Below are 25520 nucleotides of genomic sequence, written 5' to 3'. Positions count from 1 at the left end.
GAAGGCACACCACTTAGACTTGTCTTTGAAGGTGATTGTCTTCTCGTTCTTTCGGGGCCATATTGATTTTTCGCCTAGATCCTTCATGGCACAGATTAAGCCATGGGTGTCTACGGAGAAGCAATACTCAAAGATGCAGGGATAGTCTTCATCATCATCTCCTTCTTCGACTGCGCGTACGTTTTTATTGTTGAACTTGGTGTACAGCTTCGAGTTGTTGTTCCTGTATGAGGATCCTTTATTCTTGTCAGGGGATTCTTGTTTTGTCTGAGCCCCCAATCATTCTTGGATCCTTTTGTCGTCTTCCAGCCGTATAAACCTTAGTGCTCTGTTCCTTACTTCATCCAGAGACCTGCAAGGAGTCATCACAAGATCATCATAAAAGGGGGAGCCCCTCTGAAGTCTCATCTTGAAGGCTTCAACAGAAGTAGCCATGTCAAGATTAGAGATTTCCAGAGCTTCCCTGCCGAACCTCATAACAAAATCCCTAAGGGATTCATCACTTGGTTGGATAACTCGGTATAAATCACTGGTTAACTTCTCAAATATCCTGCTACAGAAAAATTGACTGTGGAACAAGTTAACTAAGCGTGAAAAAGAAGTAACTGAAAAGGGAGGAAGACTTAGCAGCCATTTTAACGCTGATCCTGTTAGTGTGAATCCGAAGCCTTTGCGCAGGCAGGCTTCCTTGAGTCTCTCAGGAATAGGATTGATCTCCATCCTTTCTCTATATTGTGCTGCTCTTCAGGATCAGTGGTCCCGTCGTAAGTCTTCATGTTGGGGGTTTGGAATCGCTTTGGGATTTCAGCATCACAGATAGGTGGAGCAAATCTGGATATCATATCCTTGAGCTTCTGTAGCTCCTTGGCTATAGCTTGGTTGATACCTGTATCCTGCATAAAACCACGATTAGTATCTAAGGATATAGGATCATACAAGTTACCTCTTTGCTGGGCGAAGGTTGGCATCCCGGATGAGTAGCTGGGATAAGAAGAGCCTGTGATAGGAGATGGTCCTCCAGAGGCTATGGCTTGCATGGGTATTATATCTCCTTCATGGACTTCAGAGGATCGTTGATGTTGGACTCCTGAGGATCCTTGATTTTGAAAGAAGGATCCTTGAGGTTGGGAATTATAGGATCCTTGGTGATATAACCCAGAGGATCCTGGTAGAAGGATGGGTGATCCTTGTGAGAAGTATGAGGATCTTTGAGTTTGCTGACCCATGGACCCCTGTTGAAGGATAGATGATCCTGGTTGAAACAATGTGGATCCTTGAGCCTGTTGACCCATGGATCCCCGTTGAAGGATAGATGATCCTTTCGAGAGTTGAGCCATGGATCCTGGACTGGTGAAATCTAGCATCCTGGGCATCAGTGAAGTGTGCTCCATATATGCTTTAACCTGCGAAAACATAGATGAAACATCATTGTTAGTATTAAACACTGGCGCAGCAGCAGCGGTTTTCGAGCTCTGGAAGACTGGTAGTTGCGTCTTGTTTCCAGCAGCAGCAGGTCGTTATGCTCCCGTGATTGGCGGAGGCATCGGTGGTTAAGTCCTTGATGAGAGAGGAACCGATGACGGCATGGTTGATGAAGCAGAGGTTGATTGAGAGGCCATTGATAGTGATATAGGTATGAAAAAATCGAAAGTTGATAGGAATAATATGGATTATAGCACCAATGGCCCCATGGTGGGAGCCAAATTTTTTTGGACAAAAATTAGCTAAGGATAATGTATCCAAATCCGTAAAAGTGAGGTATAGTGCTATGCTAATAACAATGATTGTATGAATAAAAATGGAATGAACAACGTGAATTGGTACGAGGAAAAACCCTTTGATCCTGTTCAGATCAAAAGAAAAAAACCCCAGGTGATGACAACTCGTCGATCATCAATTAATTAATAACAAAAAAGGTTACAATTGTTTGGAGATGGTGATCGATGTTACAAAGTAAGCTAGTGTGTAGAGAGAGTTATTGTTCTGCTTTACTGTGTGTGAGAATACAAGTGTTTTTTTAATCGATCATATCTCAATGCTTATAAAGAAAATACATATAACAACTAGTCCTACTTATCCGCCACTATTCCACAACTCTTCCAACGTTTATTGACAACGTGTTGGGAGCTTCCAGTAGCGAAATTTAAGGTAGACCAAGTCACAAAGCTGTTAATTTTGATGAACAATAACCTACACAAGTGAAACAATTGTTAATAATACTAACCTCTGAGGATCCTTGATCTTTGACATGGTTCTGGAGCTCTTCAGGAGGATAATTGATCTAGATATATCTTCAAGGATAATATATTCTCAGCAGAGAAAATATCAGTCCTAACAATAATGACAACTATACAAGTGTTCCTCTTACTAAAGAGCAAGAAGAAAAGATCAAAGATATAAAATATGGTAAACCTGCTAACAGTGAAAAGAACAACTCATTGGAGAATATTGCATCCACTTCAAAAGTGAACGACTCTAATGTGTTTACTTCGTGTGCATAAAAAGTAATCATTGAGGAATGGACTGATGACGATGATGATTCCAGTGTTTCTTTTAATAAAGACTTTCATTCTAATGTTTATTTAAAACTGCCTATTTTAAATTTTGTTATTCCGACTATTTGTGTGGGTTCTGGTTTTAAGAGCAAGGATTCTTGTGTGGTTGATTCCATTAAGACTTTAAATTCTAATAATGCTATTTCTAATAAATTTAAAAATTCAAATGTAAGACCCCGTTACCGGTAGCCCTATTTTGGTGTTTGATTTACTCATAAACGCAGTTCTAAAATCAGAGTTAATTAAAAACTTTCACGGAATAATAAATTAGTCAACCATTCGATACAATCATCCATAATTTGTATTTTTAAAACATAACATAAAACATAGAGTCAAAACATCACGACCAATCTTCAGATACCAGCCTCTTCAGTATTGCCATGTGTCTCCCTCAAGCCAGCTGTCTCAGTCGATTAGCCTGCGTGCACACTAAAAGTCAGCTATGCTGAGTGAGTTCTAGATAATCAGGCAATGTACAATACATTCACACTTTTACATATGCACCCGAGGGTACTTACCTTCCTATTGTCTTACATACTTACGTACTTTCATTCTTTATTTCGTATTAACATACATACTCTCATTCATACACATACATTTTAAAGAGCCTTCCGCTCTATAACCTTCGCCAATATTATTAGGGTCGGTCCCATACATTCGCCGATATTATTAGGGTCGGTTCCCTACATTCGCCGATATTATTAGGGTCGGTTCCCTACATTCGCCGACATTATTAGGATCGGTTCCCTACATTCGCCGACATTATTAGGGTCGGTTCCCTACATTCGCCGATATTATTAGGGTCGGTTCCCTTGTTCTATCTATGCCTTTCGTACCTTTCTATACATTCATAATTATAACTTTCATACGTCTATACATCATCTATACATCATATATATGTCAATCATAACTTTATACTATCCCTTGATGGCACATGCAATATCCGAAGATCGTTCATGCATCGTCAAGCATTCTTCATACATAAATCACATAAGGCATACACTTACCACTTAAGGTAAGTGTATTAACAAATCACATCGAGTATGCACACAACCCCGAAAACATAGCAAGGAAATGGGGCTAGAAACTCACCTGAATCCTGTTGCACTTGCCGTTAATCGTAATTCCTTTCCTTAACTGAGCTCGGCTAACTACTAAATATATATATAGTTAATTAACCGTCTAACTAATTAAGTTGGTACTTTAGTTTACCACATTCATTCTCTAAGTTGGGCTTGTTATGTATTTTAAATAGTCACATGGGCTTAGGCTGGTGGGCTGAGCTAAGTTAGGCCCAACAGCCCATTACAGTTTCTGGGTTCGGCTGGGTTTAAGTCCAAGCCCAAACTGGGTGGCAGAGAACCATGGTGGCCGAGATCCTTAGTTTGACCGAAAACTCCATGGCCGAGAACCCTGGATCACCGAGAACTCTCGTCACCGAGAATTCTCGTTGACCGAGAACCCCAATTGGCCGAAAACCTACGTTGACCGAGTTCACATGGTGGCCGAGAACACCCAGTTCAACCTATTTTTTCTATCTTAAAATTCTTCCTTGCCCAGATTACTTGATTCGTGGTTCAAATCATGAACTTTTAACCCTTTATCATCATCATTCATACCCGATTACTCCCATCACTATTTCATCACCTAGATCTAACTCGTTTTTAGGCATAAAGCTTGGACCTTTAAGCATAGAAACATTCTCTAAACTAGATCTAGGGTTTTCTTGATGAACCGTATATATTTACTAGTTCCTTATGTTCATTCAAACGTCAAGTTTGCATTTTTATGAAGCATTTAGACCCGATCTACTCTAGGGTTAAGTTTCATAGCAACCGTTCATAAAAACGTAACCTTTAAGGTCAAAGAACATACCTTTGATGTTTCTAAGGTCACGGCTAGCTTTGTTTATGGACTCGGATCGTGTATCTAGCTTGGTTATCAAGGATTTATCAAAGACCTTTGCTCGTTTGATCTCGGATCTTGATTTCTCTCTTGCGGCTGAAATTAGGAAGGTTGTGTGTGTTTTTGTGGTATAAAATCAATAAGATGGATGGAAATGGAAAGATTTAGGGTTTAAGGGGTATTTATACTCCCTTAAGCCCATGGACCTAAGGCTCATCTTTCCTTTTTAGTCCATGATTAATTATCCTTAATTAACCTCCTTATCTTTCCTTTTTTTTTTTTTACCATTTTACTATCTTTCTTTTTACTCAAGTAACTTTTCCATTATAAGAAATAATATGTAAAATATTATTGTTTGAAAATTTGGGATGTTACATCAAAAAATTCCAACAAGTATTCACCGCCTAAGCTTGTCAAAGAGGGATGCTCTAATGACCAACAAGGTGGTGAACATCATGCTAAGCAAGCTGGTCCACACAACCGGTCTAGACAAGGAGTTGCCCAAAATAATTCTTAAACGTCAAACCTGTTTTAATTGTGGTACTCCTGGTCATATTTCCAGAAATTGTCCACATCGTCCATATATTCCTTATTATGGATTTTATCAGAGGAAAATGCCTTATGTGCCTTACAAGGTCTACAGGAAAAATTTCAGGCACTATCGGGCTAATCCCTCTGACGATGACTGGAACAGAAACAAATCTGGCAGGTTTAGTCCTCATCAGACCAACCCCAACATGTTTCGTAAAGAGGGTAAAAAGTATGTTTCGGTTCCCAGAATGAACACGACTTCCAAACCGAAACAAGTGAGAAGGACAAAATCGTCTGTCTCTAACCCTCAAAAACCGAAGATCAATTCATCCATTAGTACATATAATGCTAAGTCTTACAATGGTAGACATGAATGGTTGCCTAAATCTCCAGTAAAAGAGACTTTGAATTTTATGTTAGACGATCAAAAGGATATGTCATGGCACCCCGTAACAACTTTGGATGAGTTAGGGTCACCCATTGTAACTATGGACTGGGTACTAAAGTCTAACTGATCTCGCACATCGTGTAGAAACAGCTATGGAGGAATATCATCAGACCTTGGTATGTTGATGGTGGCTATTTCAGACACATGACATGAGTCATTTCCCAGCTACATGAATTTCAAATTTTTAATGGTGGGTATGTGTCCTTTGCGGGAGGAGAAAAGTGGAAGATCACTCAGAAGGGTACTGTAAGTAACGGTGTTCTGAAATTCAAAAATGTTAATTTTGTTCCATAATTGAAGCACAGGTTGTTGAGCGTATCACAAATCTGTGATAAAGGGTTTTCAACTCATTTTACTAAGAAAGAGTGCTTGATTTTGAAACCTGATATCATCATACTAGAAGACTGGATTCTTGTTTGATCACAAAGAAAAAATAATGCTTATGTGATCGATATGAACAAAAATGTTCCTGATGAAATAACCTGCTTGTTTTCAAAAGTGTGAAAACATAATGCCATGCTTTGGCATCGTCATCTTGGTCAAGCAAATATGAAAAACTTGAACCGTCTTGCTAAAACTGATTTGGTTCTTGGTTTACCCGTTAATGATATTTTTACTATTGAAAAATGTGTGGCTTGTGCCTTGAGTAAACATCATCGGAACACTCATAAGCCAAGATTGATTAATACCATTTCATCAGTTTTTCAATTGCTTCAAATGGATATTTTCAGTCCGATTCATTTTTTGACTCTTACTCGTAGCACTTATTGTCTTGTTATTACTAATGACTACTCATGTTTTACTTAGGTGTTTTTCTTGTCCAATAAGAGTGAAACTGCAGAGCTTATCAAGATATTCAGAATACTTATGGAGAATTAGCTTAACCTGAAGCTGAAGGGCATTCGTTGCGACAACGGCACGGAATTCAAGAATTCCTCGTTGAATCATTTTTGTCCAGAAAGAGGGATGTTTCGTCAATACAGCTCAGCTCGCACACCGCAACAGAATGGTGTGGCTGAGAGAAGAAACAGATTTCTCATCGAGGCGGCAAGAACAATGTTGTGCGACTCTAAGTTGCCATTATTCTTCTGGGCTAAAGCTATCAATACGACATGCTATGTTCAGAATAGGGTGCTAATCAACAAGTCTCAAATGAAAACCCCATATGAGATTGTCTATGGTCACAAGCCAACTGTTGCACATTTCAGAGCATTTGGTTGCCTTGTACTCTAATGAATCTTGGGTTAACTCTAAAATTTGGGGCAAAAGCTGATGACTGTTATTTCGTTGGTTATGTTGGTCGTACTGCCTACAGAGTATACAATAAATCGACCAAGCAGATTCTAGAGTTAAACGATGTTCGTTGGTTGGAAGAAAACAAAACTGATGCTCGTGTCGGTCCTGACTGGTTGTTCAACTACAATGAACTATTCAAACCATTCAATGTGCTTCCAGTCACCAACTCAAACGTCTCAGGTGATGCTTTCGTAGACACTGAGAAAGAAGATCAACATGCCGTGTCTCATATATCTACAGTTTTGAATGATGATCTGACATAACCAATCGATTTCAACCAGTCCATGCCAGTCAATCAACCAGAAACGGTCACAACAACGTCTTCACCAACTCCATCAGAAAGTACTTCAACGGTTGAGAGGGAGAGTCCTATTAGTCAAATTTTCGGAAGCACTCTATTTCCCGATGCCATTCCAATCGAATATGTTGCCAGCACCTCATACTCACTTAGTATAGCGACCTCTGGATGGAAGAACCCTCTTACCGATATTGATGTAAATATGTCAAACTTGCACTCTACCGGTGATGTTTCCGATCATTTGGTTCCATCGAGAATTCAGAAAAATCATCCAATTGAGAATGTCATAGGTCCTCTTGAAAAGGGTGTATCCACCAGAAGTCAGACAGGACACATAAACAACTGTTTGTTTTCTTGTTTAATCTCTCAAATTGAGCCAAAAATGGTAGAAATGGCTTCAGGAATCGAGTTGGGTAGATGCTATGTATGAAGAATTGAATCAGTTGGATAAGTTGAAAGTTTGGATATTGGTTGAGTTACTAGAAGGAAAGAAAGTACTTTATACGAGATGGGTCTTCCGAAACAAGAAACATGGCACCGGGGTTATTGTTCGAAACAAGGCACGGTTGGTAGTTCATGGTTTTCGTCAAGTTGAAGGGTTAGATTACACTGAAGTCTATACTCCAGTGGCTAGACTTGAGGCCATCAAAATTTTTCCGGCATATGTGTCATTCATGGGGTTCACAGTATATCAGATGGATGTTAAGACCACATTTTTGTACGGGGAAGTCAAAGAAGAGATCTACGTGGATCAGCCACCGGGTTTCATTGATTCCAAGAAACCAAATCACGTCTATAAGTTAGACAAGGAATTGTATGGGCTTCATCAGGCTTCTCGGGCGTGGTATGCTACATTGACAGCTCATCTTCTAGGTCACGGTTATAAATGAGGGACCATTGATCAAACTATGTTTCTTATAACTGTCGGGAAAGATTTTATTCTAGTTCATATTTATGTGGACGATATTATCTTTGGATCCACCAGTGCTGAGTTGTGTGCAGAATTTGAAGAAGTAATGAAGAAAAGATTTGAGATGAGCTCGTTGGGAGAAATAACCACGTTTCTGGGGTTGCAGGTTCGTCAGAGCTCGATGGGAATTGCTGCATCAAGGGAAATATGTTGAAGATATGCTTCCTAAATTTGAGTTCAGGATTCCAAGAGTGCTACAACTCCTATGGCGGAAAGACCACTCCTGACATCTGATCCGGAAGGGATTACTGTAGATCAAACGTACTATCGATCAATGATCGGGTCTCTAATGTATCTCACCGCTAGTCATCCCGACATCATGTTTGTAATCTGCCAATGTGCTCGCTTCCAGGCTAATCCTAAACTCTCTCATTTAATTGGTGTTAAACGTATTTTTAGAATTCTGAAGGGACAACCGAAGTTAGGTCTTTGGTATCCCAAAAACTTAGAATTTGATCTTTATGCTTTCACCGACGGCAATTATGGTGGAGATGACATTGACAGAAAATCCACGTCTGCCGAGGCAGAGTATGTTGCTGCATCAGCTTGCTGCTCACATGTTATTTGGATGCAAAACCAATTGCAAGATTACGGTTTGAAATTTCTTGATACTCCTATTTTTTGTGATAATGATGCTGCCATTGCAATTGTTAAGAATCCGGTTCAACACTCCAAAACCAAGCACATCGATATTAAAATTCATTTTATTCACGACTGTTATGACCGAAAATTGATTCACCTTGAATAAGTTCACACTTATAAAAATGTGGCGGACTTATTTACAAAACCGGTCGGTATAGCCAAATTTAATGTGCTTGTGAGTTTTCTTAAAATGCTTTGTTTTGAGGATTTAGTCTTTTTGGGAGTAAACTTGTACACATTTTCTAAATCTGTACAAATTTAGGGGGAGAAAAATCAAAAAGCCAAAAATAGTGTGTGTATGTGTGTTCATCATTTTAGAAAAATCAAAAATCCAAAAATAGTGTGTGTGTGTTCATCATTTTATAAAAAATGTTTTTCAAGATTCACTCTCGCTTAAAATTATGTCGGTTGCTCAAGTTTGAAGAACATATACGTGTATATGTTTTGTCCGGTGATCTACTTGTAGACTCACAGGATAGCCATTTATCTAAAGACTGAAAGCATCTGGGGCGATTGTGATGTGTTTTTTTTTTGGTGTTTTGAATTCTTTCACTTAAAATTATGTCTATAATTCCAAGTTGGAAGGACACATATTCTCATATGTGTTTTGGTCCTGTTGACCACTAGTGGTCATACGGGATAGCCATTTACCTGAAAAATGAAGAGTGACTGGGTGACTGAATTCTTAACATGTGTGTCTTCTGCAACTCTCTGGGAAAGTGGGAAATGATATGATTATTCAGTTAACAGCTTTTTAGAAGCTTCAAATTATTTTCAAGTGAAAATTGATCCAACCTTTGATAAATGATAGATAAATTGTTTCTGTGTGCCTAACGGGTGAAGTTATTATGCTTAAAAAGCTCTAGATTAGTCATTGATTTGTATGGAAGCTTTCCATGATGCGTAAAAGTAGAAGTGATATAAACTAAATATGCTGAACTTACTGTGGAGAGTCATTTTGAAGACATGTGCATGTCTTCATATACATCTCTCCGAATGATAGGCAGAAAAACAATTACCCAGTCATACACGAGCCCGTTAGTGTCTTGATCACCAAACATATTGTGCTATCTTACTGTAGTGATCCAGATACGGCACTTACAGGCGCTTGTTATTGTTATTATTATGTTTTTAAAAAAATTTGTATATATAGTTAAGTACGTATTTAATCTTTGGTGTTACCCTTCAATAGGCTTAAGGTCCAAAGTTTTACCGCTTTCTTTTAAAATTTTTTGATCAAGCACTAGGGGGTTGGTGTCAAATTGGCGTGATATGGGGAAAGCCAAATACGCCTTGAGAAGAGATATGAGGCATCACAGGTCCATAAGTGATGTCCATCTAAGCTTTATACCGAACTGAACCTAACTCATATCATTGATACAATGAAAATCATGCTAAGTTTGTTATACCTGTTATCAACCTGTTTCCTTATGTCATAATAACGCTGAACATGAATCCTTGTGACAACATCTTAAACAATATGATTTCATGTTCGGATCTTTTCACAAAAACCGGTGTTTCCAAAAAAAAAAAAACTAAAATTTGATCCCAACTTTGCAAAATTTAAAAGGATTGGTATTTTGTGATTAATTTTGTTCTTATCTTGGTATTTATTTTTATTTTTATTTTTATTATGTTCTATTTGTTTTTATCTCGAAATTACTCTCCTCGAAACTTATGTTCAAACTGGGCTGTCTTTAATTTGATTAAATTGGCTTGGACTTAAATTTTTTCTACTGGTTATTGGATCTTGATTTTGGGCCTGTTCTATGTTTGAGCTCATCTAGTTTGAATCCTCTAGAGTTCTCGGCCCACATGGGTTGGAGTATAAAAGAGGTTTTAAGCACCATTATTGCTTTCATCACATTCACATTTAAAATCAGTTTCTTACTCAAGCCATCTGGCCAAAAACCCTTTTCTGCTTAACCATTCACACTAAGCTTCCATTGGTGTTCGTTTTTGTTTGACTCACAGGTAATGGACCCAGGCTCAAGTTGAATGTCTTTATGAGACTCATTGAACCGTGTTCTCTAGGATGATGGATAGATAAATAGACGGATCTAATAGATGAATGTGGAATCATGAGTTGTTCGATCGCTGATTAAATTTCGATTGAAAAGTGTTAGGGTTAACTATCAAGGACTCAAAAATTTTATTGCAGGTTTAATGGGGATTTCGGCCCTTTTGGAGAAGATGGCACATAATTCAAGAGGGGATACAAAGGGTTTTCTGGTGTCAGCATGTCAGACCGAAAACACATGACTAATCAAAGGGTTCTCGGTTGACTTTCGTTGACCGAGAACTCATGTTCTCGGTTGATCTTGAAAGAGAACAGATTACCTTGATCGAAAACTACACAGTTTAACCGAAATCTCCTCTTTGGACAGAAAACTCATTTCTGGACCGAAATCTATTATAATATTCTTATTGTTTTTCATTTATGGTCCTTTTAATATGGTTTCTGTCACACTTAGCCCTTAATGTTTGAAATAATTAAAATTGTGTCATTAAACTTGTTGAATACATACTAACTTGACTGGTTTGTTGTAGTAATGCCTGATCAAGCTCCTTTAAAGTTCATTGACACTCACAATATAGCTGAACATTTGTTTGATCTCCCTCCAGCACACAAGGAGTTCAAGTCCATGATAGTTGGCCTCAATACTTGCAGAATTTCTCACGCATTACGAGAAATCCTATCATTTTCAAGAAAATTATCACAGACTTTTGGAACAATGCTTCGATCAACCAGCGAGGCCTAGGTGGAGTTGTGTCAATAGACTCCAAAGTACAAAAGAATTCGGTCGTCATCAAAGAGGCCATTATAAGGGAAGTTCTTTTATTTGGGGATCAACCTGATTACCCAACGGAATACAGGACTACTGCTGTTTCCGAGGTGCTTACAAGAATGGGTTACGAGGGAACCTATCCTCCGGCAATCAAGAAGCTGTTTCATCCGTACTGGACATATTTGATACACACGTTCTTCTCATGTGTGTCGGGAAGAAAGGGAGGTTCCGATGAAATAAGCCATACTCAGATGTTGGCCATAGTTGCTCTGATCATGGATTGGAATTACAACTATTCCAAGTTTGTTTTCGATGAGATGATGAGCAACTTGAAAGGAAAGAAGAAAGAGATGTTTCTTATGTATCCTCGATTTTTACAAATGATTTTTGATTCAAATTACACTGACATTGTCAAATCTGTTGAAACATTAGATATGAAGTCGATGGGACCCAACACTTTTGGGTTAATGAAGCAATCCTGGAAAGGATCAAAGATCGTTTACCAGGGCCTTCATGATTTGGTTAAATTTGGCCGGTTTGTCGAAACAGAAGCTGTACCTGTTATAGCTCAAGTGGCAGAAGAACATGTAGCCCCGACTCAATGGTGTGTTGCTGCACTTGAGATTTCTGACGATGAAGATGAAGAGACAGAACACCGTGACACAGAGAGTGCTCCGAATGCTGAGCAACTAAAGGATTTTGAGACGTTTAAAGAATTACTACAGTCATCTGCATTGAAGCCTCCTCAAGCAGTTGCTGTAAATGAAGATGATGAAGATATACCCGAGGAACCTGTGACGCTCGTCAATTTCAGGTTAACTCCGTTAATTCAAACTCTGTCAATTCAAACTTAAGATCACTTGATCTATAACGCACATCTCATTACATTTAAACTTGGGTTTTAAATGACGCTTGACAATCACTACACATGTAGTCTTTCGGGATTGCACCGAAACGCAAACGAGTTGAGGCAAACCATTGGTGAATAAACGACAAACATCCAAACAATAAGTATTTGAGAATTATTTGTTAGGTTTATGTGTTATTTGATATTCATATGTAAAACATTAACTCAAGATGCAAAAGTCTATGTTATGCTAGAAATTGATTAATTAGAAGCTTAAGAGGGTTAAGTGTAACATAATTATATATATAAACAACATATTAATAACCTAAACCCTAATCCCCTCTCTCCCTCCCCTCTCACCTGGCGGCAGCCCCCCTCCCCTCTCCTCTCTCATCGAGCGAGCCACAAGGCACACACACACACGTATACAAGTCGGTTTCAAGCTTGATCGAAGAGTTAAGAAGCTAATTAGGTAATATAAACACCATATCTAATCCATTCTATCATTTAATTGTATGATTAAACCTGTAATCATAAACCCTAAGTGTTAAATATATTGTTTGTTGATGATTTAGGGCTACATGCATGATTGTTAGTTCATAGGTTAATTGTTTATTGAGTTTTGATGAAAACTGATGCTGGACAGATTATTGAATTCGTGTTTGGACGGCTGTAACTCAATGTTAATGTTATGTTTTGATATGATTGTTGATTCTACAGTATACTAGGTCAAGTCTAGTTTCTGAAAAGTCCGAGTTTGTAATTTTGGGATGTATAAAAGTCTGTTTTTATTATTTTACAAAACTGTTGTGCAAGGCTGATTTGGGACACCTGCTGTTAGGCTATTTTTTTGCGACTAAGATATCTCATAAACTACAAGACCAAATGGGTTGGTTCCACTTCTGGAAGAAAATACATTGAGTTAGGAACCTAACCCAATTGGTCTTGCATTAATTAGATTTTTCATTTAACGGGAATAACAAATAACATTCTGTTGCGCACGATTTTGACTGCTGTGAATTTAATGTAATGTTTTGGTCTTTGTGAGAAATCTATGTGGAATAAAAATTTTGACTGCTGTGAATTTACTGTGAATTTACTGCAACACTTGGTTTATGATTTTACGCTTCCGCACTTATTTACACTTAAATGTTTTCGTGGTTTGAAAACTTTACTTATGATGTTTGATTATAACTAATGTTTCCGATCCTGTTAGTTCACACCCTCTGACGGTAAAACTCCGTTAGTGGATTTTGAGGGTGTGACAGATTGGTATCAGAGCCATTGGTTATAGCGCACTTATTTACACTTAAATGTTTTCGTGGTTTGAAAACTTTACTTATGATGTTTGATTATAACTAATGTTTCCGATCCTGTTAGTTCACACCCTCTGACGGTAAAACTCCGTTAGTGGATTTTGAGGGTGTGACAGATTGGTATCAGAGCCATTGGTTATAGCGAACTAGAATTGCATGCATACTAGACTATAACCCCAACGACCCATTAGTTATGATCTTACGCACTGCATATAAGTATATAGATATGATATATATTTAGTTACTCATTTTCTTTATCTCTTAACCTCATTCATTCATACGCGCGTAACCCATACACGACTTATCCTGTAAGGATGTCGACGCCATCGTCATCATCATCCGACCCGATGTCTCACGCCCCTAGAAAGGAACCGCATCTTCCTAACTCGTCACCACCCCGAGTATTCCCGGCACTAGCAGCCCCCGCACCGAAGAGGTATCACCCATCTGGAGACGTGTACGAGGACAATGGTCACTGGAGTTGGTACCCCGAATCTAGTCGAGCGGATCGTTTACTGTGTGCAAGTTCCACCGCTACCTCTCCCAGGTTTTCCTACATCCTTCAAAACGCTACCACCCCTGACACTCCCGATGGAGCGTACTTTCGCAGCCCTCGTTTCTTGTTTAGAGCGTGAGGTTGACATTATGCACTCGACTAGAGCAAACGTGAGAGAATTGAAAGAGAATGAAATCGATGTCCGAGAGAGAGAATTTCCTTCCTGACCGAAGCCGTGAAGGAAGTTCAGGATGCTCATGTTCAGCAAATGGAGATAATGAACAAAATGCAAGCAGAGATGATAGATTTGCATGACCAAATTTTTAGTGCAAGAGCCCTTGCAGCGACAGCTCTAGCCCGCTGCGTCACACTAGGGGCGCAGATTGCCCCGGATGTAGAAGAACCTGAGGAAGAACCCGAGGAAGATACTGAGAAGGATGCACACTCGGACGTGTTCTCAAGCGACGACATCTCAGGATGATAACACCTAGATGTCTGGAAGAAACGCTGGTCATGGTCGCGGTATCATTAACCTAACCGCAGCAGAACTCCAAACCCTATTGAATGACCATGCGGAGGCAGCTCTAGCCGCACATGTTCAGAATCAAGCCGGAGGTCCATCTGGAACATGTACTTTCAAGAACTACCTGGATTGCAAGCCCACTTCGTTTAAGGGCACTGAGGAAGCCATAGGTTTCATGCGTTGGGCTGAGAAGGCTGAGTCAGCTTTTGAGATGTGTAACTGTCCACCTGCCAGTAGGGTCAAATTTGCTGCTGGAACACTGGAAGATTCTGCTCTCACTTGGTGGAACTCCAATGTGCAAATTCTTGGATTGGAATTGGCGAACGCTATGAACTAGGAAGAGTTCAAGAATATGATGCGGGAAGAGTATTGTCCTAGAGAGGAAATCGCGAAGTTGGAATATGAGTTTTGGTCGTTGAAAATGGTGGGTTCCGAGATTGAAGCCTACACCACCCGTTCCCACGAGCTAGCAGTAATGTGTCCACGGATGGTAGACCCGCCGAGTAAGAGAATCGAGATGTATATCGATGGGTTGGTACCACAAATTCAGGGTATGGTGATGTCTTCCAAACCCGGCTACAATTCAACAAGTGATCTGGTTAGCTCACAAACTGACGGATCAGGCAGTGACACAAGGTGCGTTACCACCTAGAGGTTCAACCTCTAAAACCCGTGACAACCCGAGCATTGACAACAGCAACAACAACTCGAGTAATGGAAAGAGGAAATTTGACAACGCCAAGTCCTCATCATCGAACCCCCCACAGCAACAACACTACCGTAAGCCCGAACTCGTTTGGAACTTCAAGAATTAGGGTTCCAACAATAACAACAACAGTGGCGGACAGGGTTCGAGCGGCAATGCTGGGAAACACCCGAAATGCAACAAATGCAACTATCACCATGCTGGGCCATGCGACCGTATCAAGTGTCTGAGATGTGGAAAAATGGGTCATCAGGCCAAGGAATGTAGGGGAGACCTAGCGGCAAGGGGTGCTCCTAAACAACCTACGGCGACTAAAGGGTGTTTCGAGTGTGGTCAAGAGGGTCATTTCAAGAAGGATTGCCCCAAACTAAAGCAGAATGAGAACAATGGAGGCAGCAGCGGTGGCGGAAGCAGTGGTAAAGGTAGAGCTTTCGTCATTGGGTCGGGCCAGTCCCGTAACGATCCGAATGTGGTTACTGGTAAGTTTCCTGTGAACGACTGTTTTGCTTCTGTTTTGTTTGACACTGGAGCTGATAGGAGTTTTGTATCGAAAGCCTTTAGTAAACTCTTAGACTTAACTCCAACACCCGTTAGATGCTAAGTTCCCAGTCGAATTAGCTGACGGTAAGTCTGTAGAAACAACTCATGTACTTGCGGGATGTAAGTTGAAACTGTCAGGTCATACTTTTGATATCGACCTCATACCTTTTACACTTGGTAGTTTCGCTGTCGTTGTCGGCATGGACTGGCTATTCTAGAACCGAGCGGAGATTATATGTCACGACAAGATAGTCCACATCACTACCCCTTCCGGCGAGATCATTTCGATCCAGGGCGAGAAGAGCGGCATGACCACCAGCGTCATCACCCTCATGAAGGCGCCGAAATATTTACGAAAGGGTCATTCGGCGATTTTAGCCCATATTGTCGAGAAACCCGCGGAGGAGAAACAAATCAAAGACATACCGATTGTGCGAGATTTTCCAGAAGTCTCCCCGGAGGATTTGCCTGGACTCCCACCTATTCGGCAAGTCGAATTCCAAATCGAATTGACCCCCAGTGCAGCACCCATAGCACGAGCCCCGTATCGGCTCGCACCGGCAGAACTTCAGGAGTTGTCCACTCAATTGCAAGATTTGTTGGATAAGGGTTTTATCCGACCTAGCTCATCACCATGGGGAGCCCCTGTCTTATTTGTCCGAAAGAAGGACGGGACTTTCCGCATGTGCATCGATTACCGAGAGCTGAACAAGGTTACGATCAAGAACCGTTATCCCCTACCCCGAATTGATGATCTGTTCGACCAACTCCAAGGATCGAGTTACTACTCGAAGATCGATCTGAGATCTGGTTACCATCAATTAAGAGTGCGCGAAGAAGACATTTCAAAGACGGCTTTCAGAACTCGGTACGGTCACTATGAGTTTTCGGTTATGCCTTTTGGCTTAACCAACGCACCAGCTGTATTTATGGATCTCATGAACAGAGTATGCAAGGCGTACCTCAATAAGTTTGTGATTGTTTTCATTGATGATATCCTCGTCTACTCCAAGAACCAGACCGACCACGAAGAACACTTGAGGTTAATCCTGGAATTGCTGAAGAAGGAACAACTGTACGCTAAACTCTCGAAATGCGAATTTTGTCTTCGGGAGGTTCACTTCTTAGGACATGTGATCAATGAGAATGGTATCCATGTCGATCCCGGCAAGGTAGAGGCCATCAAAAACTGGGAAGCACCTAAGACTCCGACTGAGGTGCGACAATTCCTAGGACTGGCTGGCTACTACCGACGTTTTATCGAGGGATTTTCAATGATTGCTCAACCCCTCACCGCTTTGACTCACAAGGGTACTAAGTACAATTGGGGTGACGCGCAAGAATCCGCTTTCCAACTGTTGAAAACCAAACTCTGTAGCGCCCCTATCCTAGCCCTTCCCGAGGGAACAGAAAATTTTGAGGTACATTGGGACGCATCGATACAAGGTCTCGGTTGCGTGCTGATGCAACTCGAAAAAGTTATAGCCTATGCCTCTCGACAACTACGGATTCACGAGAAGAACTACACGACCCATGACTTGGAGCTCGGAGCTGTGTTGTTTGCTCTTAAGATATGGAGGCATTACTTGTACGGTACCAAGTTTACCATTTACACCGACCACAAGAGTCTTCAACATATCTACGATCAGAAGGAGCTGAACATGCGACAACGTCGTTGGGTCGAGCTGCTTAAGGATTATGATTGTGCCATCAAGTACCACCCTGGCCAGACCAATGTAGTGGCCGATGCTCTCAGCAGAAAAGAAACCAATAAACCTAGGCGAGTGCGAGCATTACAACTCACGATTCACGCCAACTTACCCGATCAGATCCGCGATGCGCAACTCGAAGCCTTGAAAGACGACAATCTCCCATCAGAACTTATGTGGGGCATGAACAAGCAACTTGAAACCAAATCGGACGGGGTCCAATATTTCGAAAACCGGATTTGGGTCCCTCGATTTGGAGAGTTGAGAACTCTAGTGATGGATGAAGCACACAAGTCCCGATATTCCATCCACCTTGGCTCAGATAAAATGTACCATGACCTAAAGACACTTTACTGGTGGCCAAACATGAAAGCCGACATTGCCACCTACGTGAGCAAATGCTTGACTTGTGCAAGAGTCAAAATAGAATATCAAATTCCGTCTGGTCTGCTACAGCAACCGAAACTTCCAACGTGGAAATGGGAACACATTTCAATGGATTTCATCACGGGATTACCCAAAACACCGACGAGATGCGATACCATCTGGGTGATCGTTGACCGGTTGACTAAGTCTGCACACTTCTTAGCAATCAAAGAATCGGACAAAATGGAAAGAATGACTCGCGTCTACATGAAAGAAGTCGTGTCTAGACACGGAGTGCCTGTCTCAATCATATCTGATCGAGATTTCCGTTTCACTTCGCACTTCTGGAAGTCACTACAGAGAGCACTAGGCACCCGCCTTGATATGAGCACAACATACCATCCTCAGACGGATTGGCAAAGTGAGCGCACCATTCAGACCTTGGAAGACATGCTGCGTGCCTGCGTGTTGGATTTCGGAAAAAGTTGGGAACCTCACTTGCCTTTGGTAGAGTTTTCGTATAATAACAGCTACCACGCAAGCATTAAAATAGCGCCATTTGAAGCGTTGTACGGACGGAAGTGTCGATCACCTCTCTGCTGGGCAGAGGTGGGTGATAGCCAAATCACTGGTCCAGAACTAGTACTTGAAACCTCTGAAAAGATTGTCCAAATCCGAAACCGTATGGCAGCAGCACGAGATCGCCAAAAGAGTTATGCCGACAAGCGCCGAAAGCCTCTTGAATTTCAAGTGAACGACCAAGTATTACTCAAAGACTCACCTTGGAAAGGTGTGGTTAGCTTCGGAAAGCGAAACAAACTCAATCTACGATACGTTGGCCCTTACCGGATAACTGAGCGCATTGGTCCGGTGGCGTACCGACTGGATCTACCAACGGAACTCAGTAGCGTACACAATGTATTCCATGTATCAAATTTGAAGAAATGCCTTTCCGATGAAACCCAAACAGTCCCTTTGGACGAGTTGCAAGTTGATGAACAGTTACGCTTCATTGAAGAACCAGTCGAAGTTTTGGATTGGGAAACCAAAACACTCAAGCACAGCAAAATTCCAATCGTTAAAGTTCGTTGGAACTCGAGACGTGGACCGGAGTTCACGTGGGAACGCGAGGACCAAATGATGAAAAAGTATCCTCACCTTTTTGAAGGGTTGACTAAACACCGAAAACCGCGAAAGCCGTCAAACCGTCAGAAATCACCGGAGGTATGAATTAAATTTCGGGACGAAATTTCTTTCTACTAGGGGATGATATGACAAACTGAAAATTTTCCTTGCTTTTTCAGACACCCATCGCGACTTGACTCAAATTTTCGGGACGAAAATTCTTTCAACATGGGAATGATGTGACACTCGTCAATTTCAGGTTAACTTCGTTAATTCAAACTCCGCCAATTCAAACTTAAGATCACTTGATCTATAACGCACATCTCATTACATTTAAACTAGGGTTTTAAATGACGCTTGACAATCACTACACATGTAGTCTTTCGGGATTGCACCGAAACGCAAACGAGTTGACGCAAACCATTGGTGAATAAACGACAAACATCCAAACAATAAGTATTTGAGAATTATGTGTTAGGTTTATGTGTTATTTGATATTCATATGTAAAACATTAACTCAAGATGCAAAAGTCTATGTTATGCTAGAAATTGATTAATTAGAAGCTTAAGGGGGTTAAGTGTAACATAATTATATATATAAACAACATATTAATAACCTAAACCCTAATCCCCTCTCTCCCTCCCCTCTCACCTGGCGGCAGCCCCCCTCCCCTTTCCTCTCTCATCAACCGAGCCACAAGGCACACACACACACACGTATACAAGTCGGTTTCAAGCTTGATCGAAGAGTTAAGAAGTTAATTAGGTAATATAAACACCATATCTAATCCATTCTATCATTTAATTGTATGATTAAACCTGTAATCATAAACCCTAAGTGTTAAATATGTTGTTTGTTGATGATTTAGGGTTACATGCATGATTGTTAGTTCATAGGTTAATTGTTTATTGAATTTTGATGAAAACTGATGCTGGACAGATTATTGAATTCGTATTTGGACGGCTGTAACTCGATGCTAATCTTATGTTTTGATATGATTGTTGATTCTACAATATACTAGGTCGAGTCTAGTTTCTTAAAAGTCCGAGTTTGTAATTTTTGGACATATAAATGTCTGTTTTTATTATTTTACAAAACTGTTGTGCAAGGATGATTTGGGAGACCTGCTGTTAGGCTGTTTTGCGACTAAGATATCTCATAAACTACAAGACCAAATGGTTTGGTTTCACTTCTGGAAGAAAATAAATTGGTTAGGAACCTAACCCAATTGGTCTTGCACTAATTGGATTTTTCATTTAACAAGAATAACAAATAACATTCTGTTGCGCATGATTTTGACTGCTGTGAGTTTACTGTAATGTTTTGGTCTTTGTGAGAAATCTATGTGGAATAAAAATACAATAAAAATAGTTCTGGAAACCTAACTCATGTGTGCTTTTGTGACGAGTTTTGGTGAATTAACTGATATATTATGATCTGTTGAATAGAGTAATCTTTCAAGTAGAAATCTGTCTTGATAAAACTAGCTGCTGAACTATGTGAAAATACATGAAACGTGCTTGTTGTTAGATAATTGCTATGTTTTTTGACTAAATTGCCCTTTTGGGGAATGATTGCTGGTAATGTACAATGTTAGTACTTGATACTTAAGTAGTTGTATACATATGTAACGTGTCACCAATGTGTTTGTCGAGTCACACATAATTCACAAACGAAACACGAAACGAATCTCATGCATAGGTATTATGTGCCGAGTCTAGAGACTCAATAATAGTTTCAACACTTAGAAAATCTCATTCTTCTTTTAGAGCGCTAGTGAGGATTTTCTGTGACGCGCATCTCTCGTATGACTTGTTTTTGAATTCTTCGCAAACAGTGAGTTTCACGTTCCCCTTTTACTCTTTTAAACGCTTTTACTTGGGGGAGAATACATACTTCAAAACCCTTTAAATTTTGTTATTTAGTTATATATCACTTGTAAAGGCTAAGTGGCAAACGAAACAACTAAAGTCCTTCATAACATCGAACCGTTTAGTATTGGATAATAGCGAGTCACTGTTGAGTAGTACTACTGGGTTTGACAAACCCCACCCAACGCTAAACTCGACTGGAGGTCGAGCGGGTGTAATCTTGGCTAACACATTTACCATGGTCTGGATAGACATGGTGGCAAGGCAATTGATAAACAGTCAGCTTCGGTGTCGAACACTTAGTAATACTTGTTTATAGGCTAGCTACCTATAGATATATAATTGATTTAACATTATCTGGTAACGCAAACGCAAAACGCAAAACGTAAACACAAACGCAAACACTTTATTTATATAAACTTGTGAACTCACCAACCCCGTGTTGACACTTTTAGTATGTTATTCTCAGGTAGCCGAGGCGGGCGCGCGGTATAGGATCATGCATTACCTTGAACTCTATCGTTTTTGCAAACTTGTTTTTAAACTGTTACCAATTGGGTTTTAAGTCGTCCTGCGTGACGCAACACTTGGTTTATGATTTTACGCTTCTGCACTTATTTACACTTAAATGTTTTCGTGGTATGAAAACTTTACTTATGATGTTTGATTATAACTAATGATTCCGATCCTGTTAGTTCACACCCTCTGACGGTAAAACTCCCTTAGTGGATTTTGAGGGTGTGACAGAACCAGCCGCCGATCTCATTCCACGAAAATGAATGAAGAAAGATCCGAGACCTGGCGTGCTGGTTACTGAAGCTACAACAACAACAACAACAACAACAACACCAATAACAACTAGCCTACAACAACAACCTCATCAACCTGAGTCGAATGTTCATGAGACTCATGTTGATTCAAGCCCATCCACCACCGAGCCTCAAACTCAAGATCAAATTTTTGATGATATTGCCCGTGAGTTTGAATTTGAGGCTGATTTTCAACATCCTGACGCCTCTTCTGGATCATCTGGCCCAGCCAATCAGGGTCAGTCAAGTTCTTGTGTTTATGATAATATTTCTCAGATTCTTGCCATGCAAGAAAAATATCTACAGAACAAAGGTAATGGAGTTGTGCTTGAGGATGCTCCCGTTGATGTACAAGCTCTTCAACTTCGAGTCTTTGAACTCGAACAAGACTTTATCATCAAAGATGTACGCATTCAAGAATTGGAAGCTAGTAACACTGATAAAGATTCCAAGATTAAAGAGCTTCAGTCTAGTATGGGAGAATTAACTGCTAGATATCAAAACCTCCAACAAAAACTTGTTCAGAATTTTGGAGATGAATTCAAGAGCGGTGATGATGTAACTTTAAAGACGCCCAACGTGAATCAAGGTGGCAGTTCCAGCGGTCGTCCAACTGCCACCATAGATGAATATGTGGAAAAATATATGTCTGCTCCTCCAATGACAAAAGATAAATCAGATCGCATTCAGAAAAGGCTTCTCGTAATGAAGAACTCCAATCAAAAAGTTGAATCATCCGATCATCCAGACAGGTTCGTTGTCACCTTTCCAAAGGGATTTTCGGATAAATATGGTGATTGCTCTGGAGTCGTGTCATGGGTTTTGATGCTGAAAAGAACATGAGTGGGTTAAACGGAAGTCCGAGTCTACTGATTACTATAAGAAGATGAAAGATTTTGGATCTTGGACAAAGGTGGATCTCAGTGACCTGATAAATGCTCCATTCCACAACCCAACTAATGATAACGAGGTATTGATTTATAGAACTTTCTGAGGAACCAAGTTGATAAAGGCTTTCCGAACATGACAACTGCAGAATCCTTTTTGAAGAAAGCAAAGGGGGTCAGGATCCAAGGACAGGAAAGACCATGGTCAACGTTATGTGGCCTATCACAAATAAGGCTATTCATATTCCTGTGCCTAAAGCTATTCCAGATGGTACTCTGGATAACAAGAGATTCTGGATGTATGATAGTGAGACTGCCACCATTGTTATACGTTTACAGAAGGGCAAGGGACAGTTCAGATTTGTTGATCCAATCGATTTGCTAAAGTTTGGGGAGAAAGATATCAAGACCCTTAGTACATTTCAGATAATAGCTGACCCGATCATTGAAACGGCTGCAAAAGAATATACAAGCATGGCAGCCTCCATTGTCAGGACTGGTTTTGGGTAGGTGCTTTGAAGGATGCTGACATTAATTACATTGAGCATGATTAATAACCAAGTTATAAATCAAGGGGGAGATTGTTGGGCCTAGACTAATTGGTTTAATATTACGTGTGTTTTGAAGCATTCCTGTGTGTTTTACGTGTTCTTATTCAGTGTTCTTGAATCATCTTGTGTTGGATTTCCGCACCAACATCAATATCCATTGATATCATATTGAAAGATTCGTCTTGGACCTAACACGGTACTCCAAAGCCAACATCTGCTGGCCCAATTCTTTAATAGGCATAACACTTAAGAAATCTTGAGCCCGAGGAGCCCGAAGGCACTCAAACACCGCTTTCAGACGAGAGTATAAATCAAACTTCATTTCCAAATTCTGGATGATTCCTGTCACACCTCGACCAAAGGCGGCGGAACATGCAGGGGTGAAACGGATTGCTCAAGAACACAAGACACTATTTAAAGAGACAATATTTAATCAACTCATTTAAATTCATAAAATCATAAAGAGTCACATAACTAGTTCATACAATAACCGAATTCAATCATAGCAAATAATATATTGTTCATTTTCCTAATATCATAATAGTCTTGATAACGTTTTTCTTCAAGTTCTCGAGTCAACCTAAAGTCAAACCTGTAACATTGCATAAAATAGAATTTGTCAACACAAAGGTTGGTGAGAAATTTCATAGTTTTGAACAATAAGTATATCATAGGAAATTCCACAACTTGTATACAAAACAATAAATAATAGTAACAATTTAGATAATGAAATCGTTAATATGAATACATTAATGACACCTTTCTATAAGAGGATGCCAAATAAATTTGGGTTGTTATGAAATCGTTAATAAGAATACATTAACGACACCTTTCTATAAGGGGATGCCAAATATACTTGGATTTATGAATCGCCAACCAAAAGCGGTAAACATATTAGCAATTAAGGATGTAAGCATATAACACCAAATCGAGCATTTATTTAAGTAAGGTATACAATAAGGTTTGTGGTTTAAGACTCAAGTATAAAATTTAATTTTAATAGGTATGCAATATCACCCCAAAACGAAAGATAGAAAAACGGGGGATGAAAGTACTCACGTTCAAGTAATAAACTTGATTGGTAAAATGACGATAAACCGAATGATGAGTTTTAACGAGCAAAGCCTAGATGAAAGGAAGTCTTGAATTAGAAAAGTTGTATAGAAAATCTTTAAATAAAATAAATGATAAGAAATGCAAACAATTTAAATTTTAAGGTATAAAATGTAAATATTTAAGAAATTATAATAAAAGTCCTTTAAAAATATAAGTTTACTCGAAACCGGGTTAAAGTATATAGCCCTTAATTTTACTCAACCAATGTTAAGTAATAAGGTGGGTAAAAATGCAAGAATGCAAGTCCCTTATAATATAGATACTAATACGGGTTTTAACGAGTGTTCGGGTCTTCATAATTGGTCAAAACCAAAGTCAACAATCCAAAATAATAATTGTTATGAGATAACTCAATAAAATCTAAGAAGACTTAATCTAGTATGTAATTCAATTGCTTTAGAACTAACAACGTCCGTTAAGCGAGTGTTCGGTTTTGTCGGTCCAAACTTTGTAATAAAATCAAGTTGGATTCAACATTCCACGTACTTTGAGAAAATAGTTAAAATCAGTTTATAAATGATTTTTGTAGAAATATACAAGTCTTGATAGCCAGAAACACACTTGTGTGTCTTAAGCGAGTGAACTTGGTATAGTTTGATTTGGTTCGGTTTCCAACTCGGAATAAGATCAAGAATGGTTACCACATGCCCAAACATCAAAGGCTTGTATAATAATTTATAAATGATGATACTTAAGTTTTACAACCAAAAAGTCAACAATAAAGTCTTTAAACGAATGGTTTTCGGTTCGGATCTTGTGTCGGGTGAAGACCGAGGTTAGATTCTACAAACCCATAACCATGGAACTCATAAAAATGATTTTAGAAACTTAAATCTAACATAAAGCATGTTTATACAATTATTTAACAAAACTAGTAAACAAAGTTCAGTTTACGGTTTGGAGCTATTTACGGTTAAACCGAGGCTAGTCTCTATAAACCCATAACCATGGAACTCAACAAATATGAAATACAAACTAAAATGAGCAGAAGTTAAGCATGGTTAGTAAGAATAAACAAGTTATATAATTATATACATATCAAGGACCACGTGAGTCCTCCATGAAGCCTTGCCTTACGAGGCCCTACACTCCACTGACCGAGACCGGAGAAATGACCACCAAAGGTAACAAGGGTTGTATATTATATATATGTTGTATAATAAGATTCATGTATTAATAATACTTAACAAGTTAATTAAAATGAAAGAACATGGTCAATTTGA

The sequence above is a fragment of the Bidens hawaiensis genome, unplaced genomic scaffold (assembly GCF_021521415.1).
Source record: "Bidens hawaiensis isolate Kalapana, Puna unplaced genomic scaffold, B.hawaiensis_p1.1 tig00007952_1, whole genome shotgun sequence".
Lineage (NCBI taxonomy): Eukaryota > Viridiplantae > Streptophyta > Magnoliopsida > Asterales > Asteraceae > Bidens > Bidens hawaiensis.
This window is presented reverse-complemented; position numbering follows the sequence as displayed.